We start from the raw sequence: 22,120 nt of genomic DNA, 5'->3' as shown, positions 1-22,120 counted from the left end.
TTGCTGGACTTTCTGGAGTTGTGGTGGTCGGTTTTTTCTTGTGGTTATATTCGTAGGCCATTATCTCTCGGGTCAGTTCGGCTAGACTCATGTCAGGTTTTGATGTTAGTTTTTTCTGAAGACGCTCGTCCCTCAACCCTATCACCACCTGGTCTCTGATGCGGTCTTCCAGGTCGGGGAAACAGCAGTTACGAGCAGCGTGCCTGACCCCGGCGATGAAGTCATTTGCGGGCTCGTCCGGTCGCTGCTTCTTCTGGGCAAATTGTACTCGCCAATACAGCTCTGAGCGGGCCGGCATATAATGTTTGTTAAGCTGGTCTACCAGGTCCGCGTAGGAGACTTCGGTGATGGGTACCGGGCTGAACAGCCCAACGGCAGCGTCGTATACCGGGGGCCCGCTGATGTACAGGAGAGCAGCGGCCTTTGCTCTGTCGACAGTGATTTTGCTGACGAGGAGGAATCCCTCAACTTGCCCCAGGTGTGATTGCCATCTCTCCGGATGGCGGGTATCGAATTCCCTCACACGCCCGAAGTTGGCCATGTCGTCCGGTCCTGGTCTCACTCCGTTGGGAAGTTAAAACTTCCAGTGACAGCTCTGGCCGGGAACTCTCTTCCTCGGCCATGACTTCAGCTCAGGAGCGATCCCACCTTCGTCGCCAGTGAAGTAGCCGAAGGACCACTCGGGACGACAGGTTACTTAACTAGGGGTTTATTTAGAGCAAGGCAAAAACAGAATAACTTGTCCGGCTTTTATAGCTGTCAGCTGTCAGTGAGGACCGATCAGGATCTTTCCTTTTGGCGCCGCGTCTAACCGAACCAATCATCGCCGTCTTCTCTTGACAGTTCTTGTTTCCGCATGGCTCGGTGTTTTGACAGCCGCGAGCTGTCAGTGGCTGCGCCTGCGCTCTGGCGGGGAACTTTGACAGCTGTCAAAGTTCCCACGTGTTCTCCTGTCAGATTTGTTTTTTCCCTCACAGTAATAATGGAATAATGGTTTTAACTTATTGCTAACGTTTGTTTACGTATATAATACAACAAGTCTCAAAGTTGCCAAGTTTGAGGACCCTTATTATAAAACACAGGTGTCAAACTCAATCATGTCACATGACAAATTGTGACATTTTTTGCCTTTGGGGAGCTAGGGTGGGCATGGGCTGTCTGTGAGCCCACAGGCCACCAGTTTGACACCCCTGCTATAAAGATTTTAACTTAGGAAGATAATCTATCTGGATGGATTCTAAAATTATTTGATTCCATGTTGGCTTTCAATAAATTCCATGTTGGCTTACATATAAAATGAAATATTCTATTGCTCTCTATAAATTAGTAGATGATGACAGCATGTTATACTAGTGTGAGGCAGCTCTTGGTGGTAAAGGAGACTGATTTATTGAATGGTATCTTTGCAACATTCAAATGTTACAGATATAAGAAAAGATACTGGGTTAAGAGACCTTTGAATCAAAGACCAGCCATAGGGCACCAATATTTTTTATTTATTTAGTGCTGTCCATCTCTTCTTTAAGGTGACTCAGGGTGGCTTACAGGTTAAGGTGAAGTTAGGTAGCCTATAGGTTATACTAATTTACAATACTATATTGTGTCTTTTTGTCATTAGATCTGAATATTTGCCTTAGATCCTAATTACCACTATCTCTTGGCTCATTTAGATGACCTATGAAAGGAGAGAGAAAACTCGGGGAGGCATGCTTTCCCTTTGCTTTCTATTCATTTTTCTTTCTGTCAGAATCTGATGCAAACCTGATTTGTCATTCTGTTTGGTGCCTTTATGATTGCTATGTTTGGATCTCAACTAATCAAAGACCTCCTTCTTACTCCTTTATTTACAAAGAAGCAAACATCAAACAGTCATTACTGAAATGAAAAACACTTGGAAAATCAAGCAAACTTTTTTTTAAGTTCCTAAGTGTGTTTTAATTAAAAGTGGGAGAGAGGTTTTGAGGTCACTCTTGTACTGTTTATGAAAATCTATACTGTCTCCATTACCTCCTTCTTCTCCAAAGGTAATTGCTTCAGAGCCAACTGAACTAATTCCTGGTTGTTCATTTGAGAGAAAGATGAAACTAATAGAAAACATTTCCATTTTCATAAGTGCACAGTTTCTATATAGTACTGTATATTGGTCTCATAAAATAAAATATACTCACTTATCTACTTTTGGGCTGGCATATGAGCTAACTATTCAAATAGTCAATTAAAATATATTAAATGGATTTTACATTGAATCCAATCTCTTTTTTCCATGTGGTTCACTGCACTGAACTGAATTTGGAATCTGCAGGCACAGAAATCTTAGTGGTGATTGGCCTTGTCCTTCTGACAATTGTGAGCCTCATACTTTGTAACAATGATTTTTGAGACTCCCTACATTGAACTGCTTTCAATATCCCAACTGACCAGAAAGTTTTCATATCTGTGCTATAAAGTTTAAGAAAATGTATGGAAAAATACATACTTTGGATGTAGAGAGGTGTATTTTTAACTTCTAACATTTTTGTTGAGAAAGAGCCATTCCTGAAATCCTTGAGAGCTATTGCCAGCAGAGAGTAGACAATACGCACCTAAGATCTTGCTAGATCAGAATCAGAATAGAGCTGGTAGGGACCTTGGAGGTCTTCTAGTCCAGCCCTCTGCTCAAGCAGGAGATTTGATTGAACAGGAGGCTAAATTCATACACCAGCTTTGAAACTATGGTAAATATCCAAATAGTTCATTCTGGATAACATTAGAATGGACTGTTTATTCTGTAAACTTTACAATTGAATGCAACAAAAATATAGAAAGTAGAAGATTGCCAAGTTTAAAACTTCAACTCAGCCATAGGCATTACATTTAGTTTTTAAATCAGAAAAAAAATTGTTAATTGGTTATTATCCTTGACCATTAGTCCACAAGAAGCTAAAAGGCTCAAAATGGGCATAAATATATTGATAAAATCTTTTGAATCAATATTTTCATAAAAGCAAATGCAAAAGTCACACATTTTGTAAGTTGTTTCTTAAAAATGTCTTCCATTTCTGCTTGGAAGTTATGAGATAATGCCATAAATAAAAAATGCCTGTAAATAAAAATAGTTCTCTGAATTCAACTCAAGATTATTTTGGCAAACTTCTTGTCTGAATCCTCAGAGAACTCAGTTAATTAAACATATTCTGACAGAACACCTGCATTAAATATTTTTTGCACTGTAAATGTTCTATTTTAATAATTACAAATATTCCAAATATTATTTTCTGGTTTTACAATGAAAATGAACAATTATACAAATGAAATAGTAACCTGATAACTTAGGACAATGCTGATTTCTGTTCTTTGTGTCATATAATAGCCATGACTGCTACACTAATATATTGATATCTTCCATTCCTCAAAACAATAAAAAAGAATGGTGTGCTGCCACCAGACCAGGATTTTTCCATCTTTACACACCCTAAAGTAATGAAATTATATGCTGACAGTCCCAGTGCTGTTAGAGGCCTTGATTGGTTCATATTTGCTATAATGAAAGACACACAAATAACTATAGCATGAAAAGAAGATGCAAACAGAGGGTATTTTCCCTTCAAAAATAAATGAAAAACAGGGCAATGTTTAAATTGTAAGACAATATAAAAGAAAAAGAAGAGGATACTATGGTAAATTGTGGAATTTGTTCCAAAGATTCTGTTTAAAGGAATACAGCTGTTGACTACAAACACACACACAAAGAAGAGAAATGGAGAGTTTCATTTAGCTTGGAAATGAGTCCATGAAATGAATAGATCCTGCATTTATCTTGAGCTCAATATGCAAATTTACCATAATTCAACTGAAGATTAATTAATCTTCATCTTTTTTCCTGATATTTTATTTTTGCCTTTTATGTCTTGAATATAGTTGCCTCCATTCCAAAAAAAATTGTGGGTCTGGTTCAGTAATAAATACACCAGGCTGAAGAAAATAAGATTTGCCTCATTACTTTGATAAATACCTCAACTTTGTAATATATATTAAAATTTACTTAGTGTCTATGTATTTCTGCTGAAATAAATGAAGAAATATTGTTTGAATTGACTATTTGAAAAAGATTAATCTGGTGTAAGAAAGTCTACAGGGGTATTGGGGGATATCAGTTTGTTTCCATCATATTATGCTTTTTAATTTCCCATAATTTTTGATAATAGAAACTGGACAAAGCACATTCAGATAAAACAAAATAAAATAATTCTTATTTTCTTAAGCAAATATTCAGTTCAGAATATTATTAGGCTTTGTTTTGTTTTGTTTTTTACATTGCATGCACATTCTATATAGAAAACAATTATTTTGTAGATTAACACTAATGATAGGGAGCCTATCACTAAATTAAATTAAAATAAAGATGCAGAATAGAATTGCATCAGCCTTATGAAGGTTTGGATGCAGCCCACAGAGACTTATAAATGTTTGCGAGCCCAACTTTAAACTTTGAACTTTTTAAAAATGATGAAAGGGAAACATTATTAAATACATGCACAGAAAATAATTACCTTTATTATATTTTCAGTTTATTTAGATGTAAATGAAATCAGTATCACTTATTATTGAAATGCCACATTGTTTCAAAATAAAACTTTAGCATACCTCTCAAAGATTGTGCAACCCCCCAAATTTTGACAAAACACCCCTAAAATTAAGCAAATGTATCAGACAGTTATCAAGAAATTTGTTGTATTAATAAAGAAATTTGATGCATTAATCTTTATGGGCTAGCTAGTTCATTAACAATACCTTTTTTGCTGGACTATAATACTTTCTGCAGATAAAAAAATTATGCTTTCGAATTACAGAGAACAAAATCCCTTAACATAAGCAATTAGGGTATTTTTAAAAGGTACCGGTATATGGAACATATATGGTGCTTTGGAAAGCAATCAGTCGTGTAACTTGTGAATCTAGAATCTAGGATTATTCAATTTCCTGCTCTTCTATATCTGCTATCAAAGCAAAATACATAAGAGCAAACAGCTATCACTTCATGAAGAAATGGATCGAACAAGATAATTCAAGTAATAATTAAATGATAAAAGTAAAAGAGCATTTATTTTAAGAGGACTACTTTAACAAAAGAGTACAAGCTCAATTTAATAATATTCAGTGTTTTCTTCTTTCTGATCAGTTTAGATTCAGGCAAAACAACATTTTTATCTATGTTACCTAATTGTCCTTTCAGAAATTCATATGAATGGAAAAATCTGTTGCTTGTTATAGATGGTCTACAGTATATGCCATTTCTCTGATGAAGCCTCTAGATATGAGAAAAAATGAACAACGGATGTTTGAACTCCATTGCACATTTCCTCTCATGCATCTATAAATTTGTGCCAGAAATCAGTAGGGTTGTTTCATTACATATGTTGGAGGCAGGGGAAACAAGAGATTCTAATTCTTTTATATCAAAGATGAAGAGATTATTTTTTTTAAAAAAATAAGGTACTAGTAAAGAATAGGCTCTTTGTGGACTACAAAACTACAAATATGGAGCTTTGCCTTATTGTCAAATAAAACCCCAAACTATGTTTAGGCTTTAAACTGATGCAGATTTTGATGCAAAAACCATTATTATGAATGTTAAAACAGGAATCAAAAAGAAATACTGACAGAGTCTTCTCTATGTGACCCAGAGGAGTAGTCATGGAAAGAAAAAATATTAACTCAATTATTATAAGGTAAAAAGACTAGTACATCTTAGAAAATCCACCAAAATATTAAATCCAAACCTAATATTAAGAATATTCTATTAAACATTTCAAATGGACTTGGTTTCAGTTTTCCATCCTGAAATAGTTGGAACCAATCACAGTTACCTGATTGCACAAATATTGAAAGCAGAAATATTAAAGTTGTTTACAAAGCAAATGAATTTTCCATCTCTTATTGCGTCCTGATTGCTTCTAGATATATTCCAAAATTTTGGAAGCAAAAGGGTGGTCCTAATAAAAGGACTAAGATAATAGGTATTAGTAAAGTTTCAAGTTCATAGGATATCAGTACACTTCATAATTAAAAAAAATAACAAACTTATACTATGGTCTCTTTTGGAAATTCTTTTTTTTTTACTACTACTTAAGCCTCCTCCTTTTCTAGTCTCATCAAGTAATGGAGACCAAATGTAGATGAAAGAGAACACTGGTGCCAATCAGTACTATAGTCACAAAAAGAAGTGTCTAAGAGAAGTGACTCTATTTTTTATTGATGAAATGCTGAATCCATCTGTGACCATAAAAAAGTTGGTACTATATCTCATTTTCCATTGTTGTTTTTCATTTTTTAAAAAAATATTAATATGATAAAAGAAAATCACTTTCATAATTCATAATTACTAGTTTGGATATTATTTAAGAAAAATCCAACAGACATTATATAAAAATGAGATGCTAAAATCTGTAAAAGTACAGTTGTCTGGCATTTACCTAGACCACTAAAATGTAACCCAAATGTATCATCCCACATGTAATGAAATCATTTTAATTAGGGTTTGTCACCGGTCAGCCAGATGTTCAGACTGGATTTGACATTTTTGTCTACTATTGAGTCCTTCCAAAGGACCTGGGATAGGTGGATGTTGATGTTTGTTGGTGTTAAAGATAGGATGTAAGCTGATCTGAGTCAAGATAAGTTTTTGACAGATGGTGATTTTGTCGATGCCAATGCTATTCAATTGTTTAGGAATTGCACCCAAGGTGCCTATTACTATTGTTGCTACCTTTACTTACTTTTTTCCACAGGTGTTTCTTATTTGCAGATTTTTTTTTGTATGTTGTTATCTTCTCCAGTTCTTTCTTTTCTATTCTACTTCCAGGTATTACCACATCCACTATCCAGAGATTTCTGTCTTTCTTATCAACATTGTTTAAGGTGTTGTGTAGCAGGTGCATGTCTGTTTGAATTCTAAAGTCCCAGAGCTTTTTAGCTTCTTCATTTTCTATTATTCTATTTTATGACCCTCCCAGTTTCTGCAGACAAATGGTATCTCTTGCAGAACTTCCAGTGCACCATTGTTGCTACTTGTCATGCCATTATTTGTAGTCACTGCGTGATCTTGCAGCAGTTAACGAGTGGCCACTGTTTATTCAGCTTCTTTACAGACATGTCACAATATAAAAAAGGTGTTGAGATTCTAGATAGAGTGCAGAGAAGAGCAATAAACATGAATAGGGGGCTGGAGGCTAAAATATGAAGAATGGTTGCAGGAATTGGGTTTGTCTAGACTTAGTGAAAAGAAGGATTCGGGATGACATGATAGCCGTGTTCCAAAGTTTGGAGGCTGCCACAAAGAAGATGAGGTCAACCTATTTTCCAAAACACTTGCAGGCAGGACAAGAAAAACAACAGATGGAAACTAATCAATGAGAGAACCAACCTACAGTAGAACTAAGGAGAAATTTCCTGAAGTTAGAACAATTAATCAGTGGAACAACCTGCCTCCAGAAGTTGTGAATGCTCCAACACTGGAAATTTTTAAGAAGAGACTGGACAGCCATTTGTCTGAAATGGTATAGGGTTTCCTGCCTGAGCAGGGGGTTGGACTAGAAGACCTCCAAGGTCCTTTCCAACTCTGTTATTCTGTCTATTGCTGTCCTCTGAATTCTGTATTTGTATGCATTTTTTCTTAAGGTTAGTCCTCCTTAAAGAAACAATGTCTTTTTCTGAGTTTGCCCCGTAACTATGCAAATCAAAGAAAATACCCATTGGAATTACAAAGGCTTTAAGGAAGCAGCAGCAGGTTATGGTCCCTCTTTGATTTGAATTAGTATTTTCCCACAACTGCATGACCACCTCACAAGACAAAAAAATCTTTCAGGAGTACAAACATAATTTCACACTTTGAAGAACCCTTCCTGCTTTGTACCTGAATAATTACATATCTCTATTCAAACTCTTTGTTCTTTGCTTCCTTGTACAAAAAGGATTAATTCAAATGTCAACAAAGAATCAATATTAACAATCCACTGCTATAAATCAGGTATAAATTTCTCCTTCCTTCTTCCATAATCTTTTTATTTTTCTAAAAAACAATATTCTTGATCTCTAAATATTCATGTATAACCAAAAAGTATATACTGGTATGTATCTTTAGCATAATGATTTATCTAGAATCATACTGTGGTTTTATCTCAAAATATAACTTTCGGGTAAGCTCAAAAGACATGAATTAATACACCATCTCCTGAGTTGCATCTCAAAAAACAGGATGACTGTAAACAACCCTTATTAAACATTCTTTAAGATATCCTATCTACACAAAGCAAATTGTCATATTAATCTCATTTTAACATCTTAGGAAATGAAATTTTATATTGTTTATAGTGATCTGCCATCAGGTTCTTAGGACAGGACATTCAAGTTTATTATTCCGGAGTTTGTGAAAATAACTAAATCACTTTAATCAATTTATAATAAAAAAGGATTATTGGCTTAGGAGGTATAGTTACTCTCTGTAGAACTCCTGTGGAACTTCAGAAGCAATAGTAGCATCTGGACTAAATAAACTAAATAGTAAATGTTTCAGTTGAATAAATTGTCAAGAAATACTATGCAAATAAAACCTATTTTTAATTTTGTAGAAGTTTTAAAAATGCTTTTTCAAAACTAAGTTAATAAGAGGCCCAATTCACTTTCTCTGTGTGTGAGAGAGATCATGAGAGAAAAGGGGTGAGAAATGTAGATACTATTTTTTTAAATTTTAAGTATCTCAAAATAGTTAAAAAGTAAAAATGTGGCCCAAAGGTGTCCATATTTGTTTTGCAGCATTGAAATTAATTGCAGCAAAAACAGGGATCCCAAGGTTTGCCAAAAGATTTATGGCCTCAATGTGAGACCAAAGAACAGCTAAATTCTGAAGTTTCTTATTTACTTGAGGAAATGTGTTCATTCTGACAAATGTTTCCCACAAAATAAATACTTTGATTTTCATCATTTCTACTGCCATTATCATCCTATTCTATAGGAGCTCATAGTATTCTGGGATATTGTCATACGTTCTCTCATAAAATGGCTGCAATGAGATAATTACAAATCATAAAGCATCTGTGTGATGTTCTCTGTCACGTAATCATGCTTTCTCCCTGCCATTCCAGCTTTTATTTTCCACTTTTCTGTCTAAATAGCCTTACTTCCAAACAAAACATTGGTCTGCAACCATCATTTTTAAAAAGCTTATAGAAGTTTTTAGAAATAAAATTAAACTAGAAGCTAGTATATATAAAGGAGAAAAAAAATGTGGAAAGTCAATTCAGATAAGGACTCAAAATTTCCAAGACAATTAATGGTGTATTTATTGATCACAGATCTTGACTACAAGCAGATGTTTACAAAAAAAAATGTTATTTTCATCAATGGATACTTGTTTACAATCAACTGAATATATTTCTGATGTAGACTGGAATATAGTTTATAGATAGGCATGCTTGCCTAGGTTGCTCATTTATTTGTAGGCCATTACTTCTATCTACTTTACTAAAAATGATTAGAAACAATATGCTTTAGGTTTCCATCTTTTTCATTTTACTTTTTAAAAAGAGATACATTAACATATTCATAGAAATCTCTTGGCAGTGGCTGTAAACAATGAATTATGTTCAGGATTGCAGCCAGAAATAAGATATGTCAGAGGTCTATTAACCATTCAATCGAGAATCAGTAAATTGCCCAAGGGCACTTCCTTAAATGGGAAAGGGTAAAATAACTGAGGCTGAGGCCCCAAATGTATCTGGAACTCAATCATATTGTTGATTTAGAATATACCAGGCATTTTTTTTGTAGTCGTCAGACTTCATTTAGCTTTTCTGACATGAATGGACTGGCTTAAGATTTCAAGATAACAAAGGTTTTCTATTCCCCCAATTTTTCACCTGCATGCAGCAAGTAGTGTGATTTTTAGGATAACTATCATAAACATTTGGATTTCTGTTAAACTGTACTGATCCCTAGACTGAAGGAACTTGTTTTTAGGTTTTAAGAGCTAATCGAGATCTGGAGATAAGACCTTATGCTTTGACAATGTCATTGTTCTAGTCCAACAGAAAATAAAAGGATAATAAAAATGTTCTGACAATGTTTTTATTTCACATATCATATTCTGCCATTTTAGTTCAGTAGACCACCCAGGTTCGATTGAGACCCAGGAGAAAAATTACTCTGAGTTACTTCATGGACTTTGGCCTAATATCATTTATTTTTATTTATAACACAGACATCCTAGAATTCGGTTTCTGAAGGGAAGTAAGCAGTTGGGTACCACAAGGTTCTGTCTTAGGTACAGATTCTTCATTATCTTCATAAACAACTTAGATGAGGGAATACAAGGGGAACTTACCAAATTTGCAGATGATACTAAGCTGGCAGGAATATGCAACACCCTAGATCAGGGGTGTCAAACTGCTGGCCTGTGGGCCGGAGCATCACGGAGAAACTGCGCCCATCCCATTTTCGGCAATGGGAAAAAGTTCCGATACGTCGCGCGACATCACATGACGTCACGAGTTTGACATGCCTGCCCTAGATGATAGGCTCAAGATCCAGATGGATCTTGACAGACTTGAACACTGGGCACTATTTACAAAATGAAATTCAATGTAGAGAAAAATAAAGTCTTACACTTAGGCAAGAAAAACCAAAAAGTACACATGAAACTAAGCTTAATAGCAGTAACTGTGAGAGGGATCTTGGAGTCTTAGTGAACAATCAATTAAATATGAACCAACAGTGTGTGGTGGCAGCCAAAAAAGCCAATGCAATTCTAAATTGCATTAACAGAGGGATTCAATTAAGATCACATAGGTATTAATACCACATGACCACGAACACGTCCTCGGACAAGTGCTGGCTCTTCAGCTTTGAAACAGAGATGAGCACCGGCCCCTAGAGTTGGAAACGACTAGCACGCATGTGCAGGGGAACCTTTACCTTTATAAAGCCTTAGTAAGAGCACACTTAGAATACTGCGACCAGTTTTGGTCTCTACTCTATAAAAAGATGTTGAGACTCTAAAAAAAGTGCAATAAAGATGAAGAAGAGTAATAAAGATGATTAGAGGACTGGAGTCTAAAACATACAGTATGAAGAATGGTTACAAGAACTGGGCATAGCTAGTCTAGTGAAGAAAAGGACTAGCAAAATTTGAGGAGCTGTCAGAGAGAGGAGGGGATCAACCCATTTTCCAAAGGCCAGACAAGGAATAATGATCAAAAAAAATCAACCTAGAAATAAGGAGAAATTTTCTGACAGTGAGAACAATCAACTAATGGAACAGTTTGCCTTCAGATGTTGTGGGACTTTCATCATTGGAAGCTTTCAAGAAGAGACTGGACTGCCATTTGTCAGAAATGGTGTAGGGTCTCCTGCTTGGGGAGGGGCTGGACTAGATGACCTATAAGGTCCCTTCCAACTATTCTATTCTATTCTATTCTATTCTATTCTATTCTATTCTATTCTATTCTATTCTATTCTATTCTATTCTATTCTATTCTATTCTATTCTATTCCTTTAGGAAAATGATCATATATATTGCTATGTGCATGATGATATTGCCTTTGTTACTGCAAATTCTGATGTTTGTTAGATTTTTCTTGAACAAACCTAACAAACCCAATGAATTAAAGTTTAAGATATTCCAATATAGGTCTTCAATAATATTAGATTATGTTTGTTATTTAAAATGTTCTGAAGACTAAAATGCATATAAAGGTTGACCATATGTTCAGTCCCATTAATCCACTTTTTAAAATGCACACATTAACAAATGCCCTCCAGCAGGATTAGGTAAGCCAAATTTAATGGGCTGCCTATGGACCATGATCTTAACAGAATTATTATTAGCATATGGTATTGTTATATTAGCCAGGAGACTACAATGTTAATGCAGGGTAGTAGTGTGGTTTCCAATTTACCAGCTATGTTGTGGTACATGTGTTTCCCAAAGTTTGTCACAGGGGGATGAGCTAGCTTTGCACCAGAAAGATGAGTGGCTCTTCCTGCAATGCATCCAGGCATCACAACTGGAGAGATTCAGAGACAGCAGAAATCTGACTGCCTATAGGAAGCATTAGCTTCCTATAAGTACCAGTGGTACTTATTTATCTACTCAGTAGGAGCGCCTGCCCTCTGGAACCAGCTGCCAGTGGAGCTGAGAACTGCCCCCGACCTCCGATCATTCCGCCGGGGCCTGAAGACCTGGCTCTTTGAGCTCTTGGGCCCAGGCTGAGGAGAAATTTTTAATTGGGGTTTTAAGTGTACAGGGTCAATTTAATATTTTTTAATTTGGTTTTTTAACTTTTGTATGGTGGATTTTTTAATTCCCTGTAAACCGCCCTGAGTCCTCAGGGAAAGGGCGGTATATAAATGTAACTAAATAAATACTCGCATGGAACATGCTTTAAAACTGCTTGGTGGGCAGAAGCTAAGACAAGTGATGGGAACTCACCCCACCCACACAGTGCTAAGGTTCAATCCACTAGAGCAAAGACCATTTCCAGCATCATTAAGCCACTACCTTCACTTATGGAAATCTGTCAATGAGACAGGATGAATACATGTGATTTCCTGATGATTCTTGACAGTAAACAATATATACAAAAGTAAAAGATAAATAGGACAACCACTTCCTTTCCTCTAAAAAGATAGGAAAGGGGAAAAAAACCAAATAACCAAACCAAGCATCAGTTTCATTTTTTTAGAGGAGGCAAGTTAACCATTTTCCCAGACTTTAATAAAATATGAAATATGTAATGGACGCGGTGGCTCAGTGGGTTAGGACGCTGAGCTTGTCGATCAGAAGGTTGGCAGTTTGGCAGGTCGAATCCCGAGTGCTGCGTAACAGAGTGAGCGCCTGTTACTTGTCCCAGCTTCTGCCAATCTAGCAGTTCGAAAGCACATAAAAATGCAAGTAGAAAAATAGGGACCACTACGGTGGGAAGGTAACAGCGTTCCGTGCGCCTTTGGCATCTAGCCATGCCTGCCACATGACCACGGAGACATCCTCAGACAAACGTTGGCTCTTTGGCTTTGAAACGGAGATGAGCACCGGCCCCTAGAGTTGGAAACGACTAGCACGCATGTGCAGGGGGACCTTTACCTATGTAATGGTTTGTTCCTCAATATTCTCAATAATTGGGCCATTACTTTTATGTGGAAACACTCAGCTGTGCTAACTCTCACCTGCAAGCTAAGGTAGTCAAAGTTTATCATCTCTTAAATAGTTGATTGAATTAAAAATGTTTAGTCAAACTGTTTAATAAAATATTCTAGATGGAAACACATATAATGAGAAATATATATTTGTAAATAACCAAATTAAAGCTAACTATATTGAATATCATGAATCACAAGTGAGATTTGTACAGCAACTACTTTATTATTTTCAAATGCAAATTTTTGCATTTAGTTTGCTATTTTACAATTTTACAAACTAGGTATAAAAGACCATAAATAAATGACATAAGTTATGTGTACCTAACATTGATGGAGAGGGAAAAATTACAAATTAAAATAAAATAGAAAATCTATATTTCTATCTGAGATATTGTTCAAATCTGCAACCCAAGCAATGCACTGTTAAGATTTCTTTTTTTCCAGTATGGACTAAAGTATCATATGCCTCATACATTCTAATTTTTTAAAACCGTCCTTGCATATTCCAACATATTTGCAGTGATACAAAAAATAAATGCACTCTCTTTTTTTTAACTTCTTCATCTGTCTAATTAATATTCAGGATGCTTTCTTTCTCGTTATGAAAATGCATGTAAAAGAAAAATACTGCTTTGAAGTTCTGGTTACTGGCAAGAACCAGCTTTTTTTGTTTTATACATATATATATTTATATATTTAATACACAAATCCATCACAAATTTAATACAGCAAGAAACCTGAACAAACATTAACCAGTGAGGTTGTAAGCAGATATTTCCTTAATGTATAGAGGTTTGCTGTGTTAAAATATTCCTCTTGATGTCTCTTCTGTAACCAGGAAGAAATGAAGGCCAGTTCTATACAGTATTCTGTTTTTTAATGGGCAATGTGTATTGTTTAGTATATTTGATTGCAATTGTGTCCTGGCTTTGCAGTCCATGCAGCTCATGGCTCCTTAATAGTGTTTCATGCCTCTTTATTGCCAACAGCACAAATACCTGAGCCCAAAAAATTGGTTTTAGATTTTGCATCCATAAATACAACAAAAATGGGAGAGGGTGGAGAGAACTGTAGGTATGGAAGGAGAAAAGACAAGGATTTTGATAAAAAAATCCAAAGTATGCTCAAAACATTTAATGTAAAATTTACACATTGTTTTATATGTTTTTTCTTGCTCAGTAATATTGGTTTGACTATTCTGTTTCAACTTGCTGTAATAACTCTGCTGTGTTTCAGCAGAGAAAACTATTCTGCAACCAGAAAACAGATCAAACACATCAATGGCTGAGCTCAAAATATGGAGTGGAAGGAAAAGTCTTCATAGTCTGTCAACCTTTCTAGTGAAGACCTTTGACCTACTTTGACAAAGATTATTATAAAAATGCAGAGAAAATACCCTGGTCACTTCTTTTTTCAAATTTTAAATGTGTTTTGATCATTTTTAATGTTTTTGTATTATTCAGCTGGGGGGGGGAAATGAATAATTTGCTCCACAGTCAGTTTATAAGCCCAGAAATTCTTGCAAATGGCACATCCATTTCTGTGAATGGATAAGGATTGCATATTTCTGTTTGTGTTCAACAAATCTTTTCAATACTATTTTTACAGGGGGGAAAAATAGTTCAGTTCAAAGCAACCTGCTGATGGGTGAAGACTTATTATCTATCTACTTTACCTTAAGGTATCACTGATTCAATAATGAACAGCCTTGGCAAGACTAATGTTTATCAATGCTGTTCTTTTGCTATTATGGAACTCATGATGGATCACTCCATAACCAAAGTGAAAGTGTCCCTGCTCTAGGCTAAAGAACTAATTTTTAAGGTTAGTGTGGCAACTACATAATATATGTATAGATACAGAACTGGAACATTCAGGAGTATGTATGTGTGTTTTCTCCCAACTGTTGCATAGCTCACCTACTGGCCTGGTAACTCAACAGCCCAGCCACAAACTAGCAAATTATCTTGAGATGCTATCTGCATATTCACAGGTGGCCCTGTGCAACAGGTAACAAACAAACATATGACATGTGCATGCACACATGTGCACGCACACACACACATACTAAAGTCATACATATCCTCACACAATCTTGGAAGAAATAAGTTACTTTCCTTTCTATTAAAAATATTGACATTTTAGCATTGGCACACTTTCTATAAAGCATCGCTGGACTATCATATGCAGTCTCAGCTTTTCTTAACCAAGTTCTGCACAGGGGTACATTGCCCTGGTGTCCTTATGGCTCCGACACTGACATTTGGAGACATAACAACATGCAAGGGGAAAAAAAGACACAGTAAGTAGGGGGTTGTGTGTGTGTATTTGTATGCGTGGTGCATGTGTATATATGTCTCTAGGGCTTGTATACAGTACATTCCTTAAGTGGAACTAAAAGAACTTTATCTGGATTTTATATTTGCTTTTTGTTGCTGACAAAACCTTTTCAAAAGGAAGAAATCCAAAGAGATACTCTTCAGGAAGTAAAAGCTGCTTATTCGTGGTCCGTTTTCTCTAGAGTCAGTGCTGAATAAACTGAGACAATTGAAAGTGCTTGTCTCCAGTCTGTTATCTTCCAGGGTTAAGATGCTCACAAGAAAGGCCTGATTCCAAGAAAGCAAGTTCCACTTTGCCTATCAAAGGAAACAAACAAATTCCAAGTCAGAACTTGATATCTCTGATATTTTTAATATCAAAAGGAAAAATATAATGCATATTTTAAGTTTATCATAGAAAGACCCTACATTGGTTATAGTACGATCTTCCAATAGTTTTTTCTAATACACAGTTACATTAAATGTATGGTTTCAGGCACTGAAAACATTGAATACTTTCAAATGGAAAAATGTTCATTATCTAATTAAAAGGAAAAGATAATGAGCCTGGAAATAGTGCATTTTGACCTAGGAATGCAATATTAGGGAAAGAAGGAAAACCTTCAGTAGAAGTTGGACATTGAGCTAATGTTACACAGATAGTCTCCAACTTATGATGAGTTTTGTTATGACTGTTTCAAAAGTTTTAATGGCCATGGAGCAGATGCTTTATGACCGTAAAGCTCCCCCAGTTGTGCTGCTCTCCCTGCAGTCACATGACTGCCTGTTGGGAGGAAACTTCACACTGGTCATCGTGTTCCATGGTTATATGACTGCAATTCTTGATGTTTTTCCAGCAATCAATCAATCAATCAATCAATCAATCAAATGACTGGGTTCACTTAAAAAGTACATAATTTTCTTTTGACTGCAGCATTTACTTAATGACCACCATGAAAAAGGCCAGAAAATTACTATATATATATACACACACAAATAATATTTTGCTAAACAGTTGCAATACATATATTCATACATATTCGCAAATTATATTTCTGCTGTATCGATGAACAGTAATTAAAATCCTGTTTGTATTATTCCTTTCCACTCAGCAACCTCTCCAGTTTGAACTGCATATGAATGTATCTAGAAGTATATAACTTGACATGATAGGAGAACTTATTAGATTGATTGTACCTGAGAGCAACATGAATGGGGATATGAGTTCTGGTAAACCAAAGGAGGACTAACGTGAAGCTAACATAATTCTGTAATGGGAATGAGGTGAGATGTGGCTGTACAGTTGTGAGGAAAACCAACCCTCTTAAAAATTTCTGTAATGAAATTCCTAAGAAAGCAATGACAAGTTGTTTTTCTGCTAAGAAACTATGTGGACATGGCTGAAATTATTCAAACAATTTGAAAAACCAGATGATAATCCCCTCTGCTTCTTCTACTTCTTGGAGAAGAATGTCAAAGTTATTTGAGTAATCTGGATGCAATGACAGAGCTAGACAAAAAAATGCAAGGAAATGTAGCATCAATGGTTCCAGTAATGAAATAGGGCTTCCTTATGTTAAATGGACACAAAGAACTGGAATATGGAGTGTGGGAAGCATGAACTGAGGATGAATTTTCAAAGCAGAAATAAAGCACATTAAACAAGAAATTTCAGGAATAAGTGAAATTAGGTGGATCATGTTCAAATAAAACAAACAGATTCTGAATATGGATATCAACACTGGAATCAAATTAATAGGAAATTATGTAATAGAAGATGAAATAGATGAATCCACTCTCAGCCAGCAGAGTTTCAAATGCAGACTAACTGTGGAACAGACAGTATACAATATTTATAGGTATGTGGTAGAAATGATAATAATGTATATTAGGATATCTATGCACAAATGATATGAAATATATAATTTGACAAAATTATTTCATTCATGGCATTTGCCTGATGATCTCTTGACATGTTTGTTAGCAATTGCCCCTTTGCCCCTCCTGACAACCCTTGCACAGATATGGGTTACACTTAGAAAATTAAATAGATGTAAAATATATGGGTTTTAAACTTAGAAGATAGATGACAGCAATATTTGATATATAAAATATACACTCAGTATATAAGATTGATGTAAAGAGTAGAGTCAGACACATTCAAAAGATTTTTAAGAGAAAGATAAAGTTTTCTCCGCAATTATTTTTATTGTGTATTGTTGTAGATTGTGATGTTAAAGAAACTAATTTGATGTTGAATATGATAACAGCAGCACGGTTACTGGTGGGACAATATTGGAAGAAGGATAGTTTGCCCACTATAGAAGAATGGGTGTTTAAAGTTTCGAATCTTGCAGAAATGTCTAAGATTTCTGCTTATTTGAAAGATCATTCACAGGAAAGATATATTTCAGTTTGGAGGAGATGGATAAATTATATGCAGAACAAATATGGGACTAAAAAGTTCCATTTAGCTTATGAGTAGATTTTAGTGGGATATTGTTATTGGTACTTTGTTTGTAGTTATGTTAAAGGGGAGTTAAAGCACATTATGAATTTGGTTAATTGTTTATTGTAACTATAATCCTGTATTTAGCTCTGGGAAGTGGGTGGGTTTGGGGTGGGAGGGATTTGGGGATATATTGTAAAATTTTGTTTTTGTAAAACTCTTTAATAAAAAAAAAGAGTAGAGTCAGACACATGAAAGAAAGCATGAAAAGAGATAAGAGTTATTATGAAAACCAAAAATATTCCTAAAATGTGGAAAAAAACAAACCCATCTAATTCATGTGGCTTCTTGGACAATGGAAGGCATGGGTAAAAAAAAGGTTGATGACTTCTAGTATCAGGAAAGGCTAAGAAAAGAATGAGATACATATTAAAGGTAAGAGAAAAATCAGAACAATTATATTTATTTATAACATTTTTATATCACTGAACAATGTATAAAAGTTAGATATTCTTCTAAAGAAGCTTTAGAATATCCAAAAACTACTATAAGTTGACTGAAGAATCAGAATGGTCAGAATAAAAAGGGAAATGAGGCAGGATGCATATTCTTTCCAGACCTGTTTATCTGAAATAATACATAAGAGAATGGAAGGTTCAGAGTACATGATGGCACAAATCAAAGTAAGAAGCTAAAATCTTAATAACTTGAGATATGTTCCAAGCAACACTTTGTCAATTTAAAGTGAAGAGTTAGAAAAGCTTGTTATTGAAAATAAAACCTGGCAAATAAAAAATCTGAATTAAGATAAAGATAAATATATTATTTTCCTTTCTTTATTTCTTATGCTAAGAAGACCAAGTTGATTAGTATTAGTTACTGAACTTATAATTGATAACAAAGTATTGACAGTAGTGGATACTAAATATTAATATGTTATCATGATAATTTGCATCATTTACATAATGTGACTTCAGTTGCATAGTTTTGCATTATTGTGTAAAGTTGACACTGTATGCAAAAGTCTTTGCTTCCAGTTCTACTAAATCAAGGTTTTCCTTTCATGAGTTCATAGATAGATAAAGATGGAGATAATGTTGGAGAAATAGAGAGATCATAAAGGATAAGGTGATTTCTTTGACAACAAAGACCAAAACAGTTAAAGCAGTGGTTTTCCAGTGGCTATAGAAAGAAGACAAATGGAAAAAAAGACACCTTTAGATTATAGACATGAGATGACAGCTAAGTACTATGGACCTCAAGAACAAATCAATGCATTCTTGACCAAATAAGAGAGAGAAATGATTAGCAAGCAGAGATATAGGCATGTGATGTTAGCAGGTAAAGTACCAGAAAAAAAAATACTATGCTTGGCAATGAAGAAGAATAGGTAATGTGGTGGAATGTATAAAAGAGGCTACAGAGGATAAGTTGAAACAAAATGTAGTCACCAGAAGTTATACTGAAATTGATTCCCCCTGAGGCAGGATATTCTCCTTATAGATCTCCATCATCTTGTCTCATATGGCATGCCAAAAGCCGTTTTGATCTACTGAACATAAATAGTGTTATGCAAATCAAGAGCCAGTTCAGTGTATTGGTTAAAGTGATGGCCTAGAAACCAAGAGACTATGAGTTGTAGTCCACCTGAGACATGAAAACTGGCTGGGTACCTTAGGCCAGTTACTCCCAGAGTTATTGTTATGGGGAAAATAGGAGGAGAAAGGAATATTATTTGTATTTGTCTTATTATTATTAAAATGATTAAAAAGGATTAAAAAAAACCCAGGCATTCCCCCCCCCCAGAGATAGAGAGAGAGAGAAGCTGCATGATAAGTTTTTATTAAGCTCTCACACTATATTTTGACAGGATGTAAATTTAGCATATTCTACTCCCAACAATTTGGTTTCAAAAACTCATTCATGAGAGAAACTTGTGGTTAAAATCAGCAGTTTGTTGTTACAACTGACAAGAATTGATGAGGGTGATGTTAGAAATATGGCAGGTTTTTACTTCTGTAATTCACTAACTCCTCTGTCTAATAAGCTTAGTTGAAATGGTTTCCAAAGGATATGTTGCTTCATATTTGTATTACCTCCACCAATTTATCTAGCTGTACATTCTCAATTACAAATTACCACATAATCTGAATTTATAGCATATTATTTCTATGGATGTTTATCTGGGAATAGTTTCATTCAGCTCTAAAAGACTACAATACATGTATGTACAGTACATATGCATTTTTATGTAGATATGACACATGTAAGTATATATGTATTTTGTTTTTGTTTTTTTTCAAATTTGGAAAGGCCCAATTCCAGAACAACTCTGGGTGGCTTACAAATTAAAAGCAAAAGAAAATAAAAAGCAAAGAATATCAAGAAAAAGAAGCAAACTGATTGGAAGAGAACAAAAAATATGAAATAGCAAAAAGAGAGTAAAATGAAATCAAAGGGCTTCAACCATTCTAACCCAATAACTGCTTGAGAGAACAGCTATGTCTTTAACAGTTTGCATAAAATCAAACAGAAGCACCATGAATCTATGGGGAGAAGATCATTCCCCTGTCCTGAAGCCATCACTAAGAAGCCATGCTTCTCAGTTTCCTTAAGGTAATGCATTCATATTTTCCTTATTATCTGGGTAGCTTACAAAATCCCAAACTAATAAAAACAATTAAAAACATAATATAACATGGACAGCCTGGACTAAAACAAGCAGGACAATAAAAAGAAACCACAACAGAGGGCCTCTAAACATAGTATTTTCTTGGATCTGGACCAGAGTAGGTATAAAGGACTTTCTGGAATTCCAGGAGACTGGAGCAGGCACACTCTGACTGACCTCATCAGATAGGTGTACACATATAGAAAAGCCATTCCTCAACTAACCAGGTTCTATGTTATGCAGGCTTTATAGGTGATAGTCCACACTTTGAGTTGCATCCAGAAGCCAACTTGTGAACAGTACAGCTCATGAAGCAGTGCGGACATGGGCTCATACTATCATTGTTCATGCCATTGCACTCTAGTTATATAGCTCCATGTAGAATGCATTATAATAATTCAGTCAGGAGAGACTAATGCATGATTGTCTACCTGAAGGGCCAGGTAGCTTTAATCATTCCAGAGACACCTGGATCTAACAGGCAGCCAAGCTTACATTCTGGAGGATATTATCCACTTCCTCAATAGCCACAAACTCACTACAGAGAATCTTACAAGCCATACCTCGGGCACATCATTTGGACCTGTCCAGTTGGAATTCCACTCCAAATAATTCCAAGGAACAAAAGCTAAATTATAGACAATCCTGGAATATTTAGCACTTTCTCAACTCCCAGTGATGTTAAGATAATGTTCAGCACTTTTTCATCTTCATTATTTTCTTTTATATACAAATAATGGATTTTCAAAATTGAGATTATGGTTTTTCTAGATTATTTTGGCACTGATATCCCCAGGGCATACTGCTTGTCACTTTGGTTCTACAATTCTGCAATAAGGTATTTAAGAAAACTGACTGTATCGGTTGATTTAAATAAAGCAAAATTAATCATTTAAAATGCTTTGTAGGTAATCATTGTCTTAAGACTGGTTGTTTAAATATGATGGCCTCAATTTATGATGGCCTTGGAAAGAATAGCTTAGGGCATAAAACATCTCCAGCCATTGTATTGTGTTACACTGCCCCATCAGTGGTCATGTGAATATATTTGGGGTACTTGGCCACCGGCCCACTGTTATTACCAGCTGCATCATCTTGTGGTCACCTATGATTTTTATTTTTTTTTCTGCTTTCCAGCATTATTTGCCAGTTCGTATTTGGATATGGATTTAGGCTTATGACCCTGTGGTTATAAGTTAATAAGTCAGTCATGTGATTCACTTTGGAACCACTGTATAACTTATGCTTGACCTAGCCAACTAAAATGGAAAAAATACAGTTTTAAAGGATTTTGAGTTTGTGTGTGTGTGTGTAAAAACAAGTCAAGTATAAAAATGAGAGTTCCAAGGGTCCACAGTTTGCACAAAGTGACAATCATTACAAATATGCCAAAAAATTAAGGGAAAGTGTTAGTGATATCATAATCTCCCATTAAGCACAGAAAAAAGCAGAATGAACATCCTTTTATGATTTCCATTTCATAATTTTTTTATTATCATTAATGAAAATTGA

The sequence above is a fragment of the Vipera ursinii genome, assembly GCF_947247035.1.
Source record: "Vipera ursinii genome assembly, chromosome: 5".
Classification (NCBI taxonomy): Eukaryota; Metazoa; Chordata; class Lepidosauria; order Squamata; family Viperidae; genus Vipera; species Vipera ursinii.
This window is presented reverse-complemented; position numbering follows the sequence as displayed.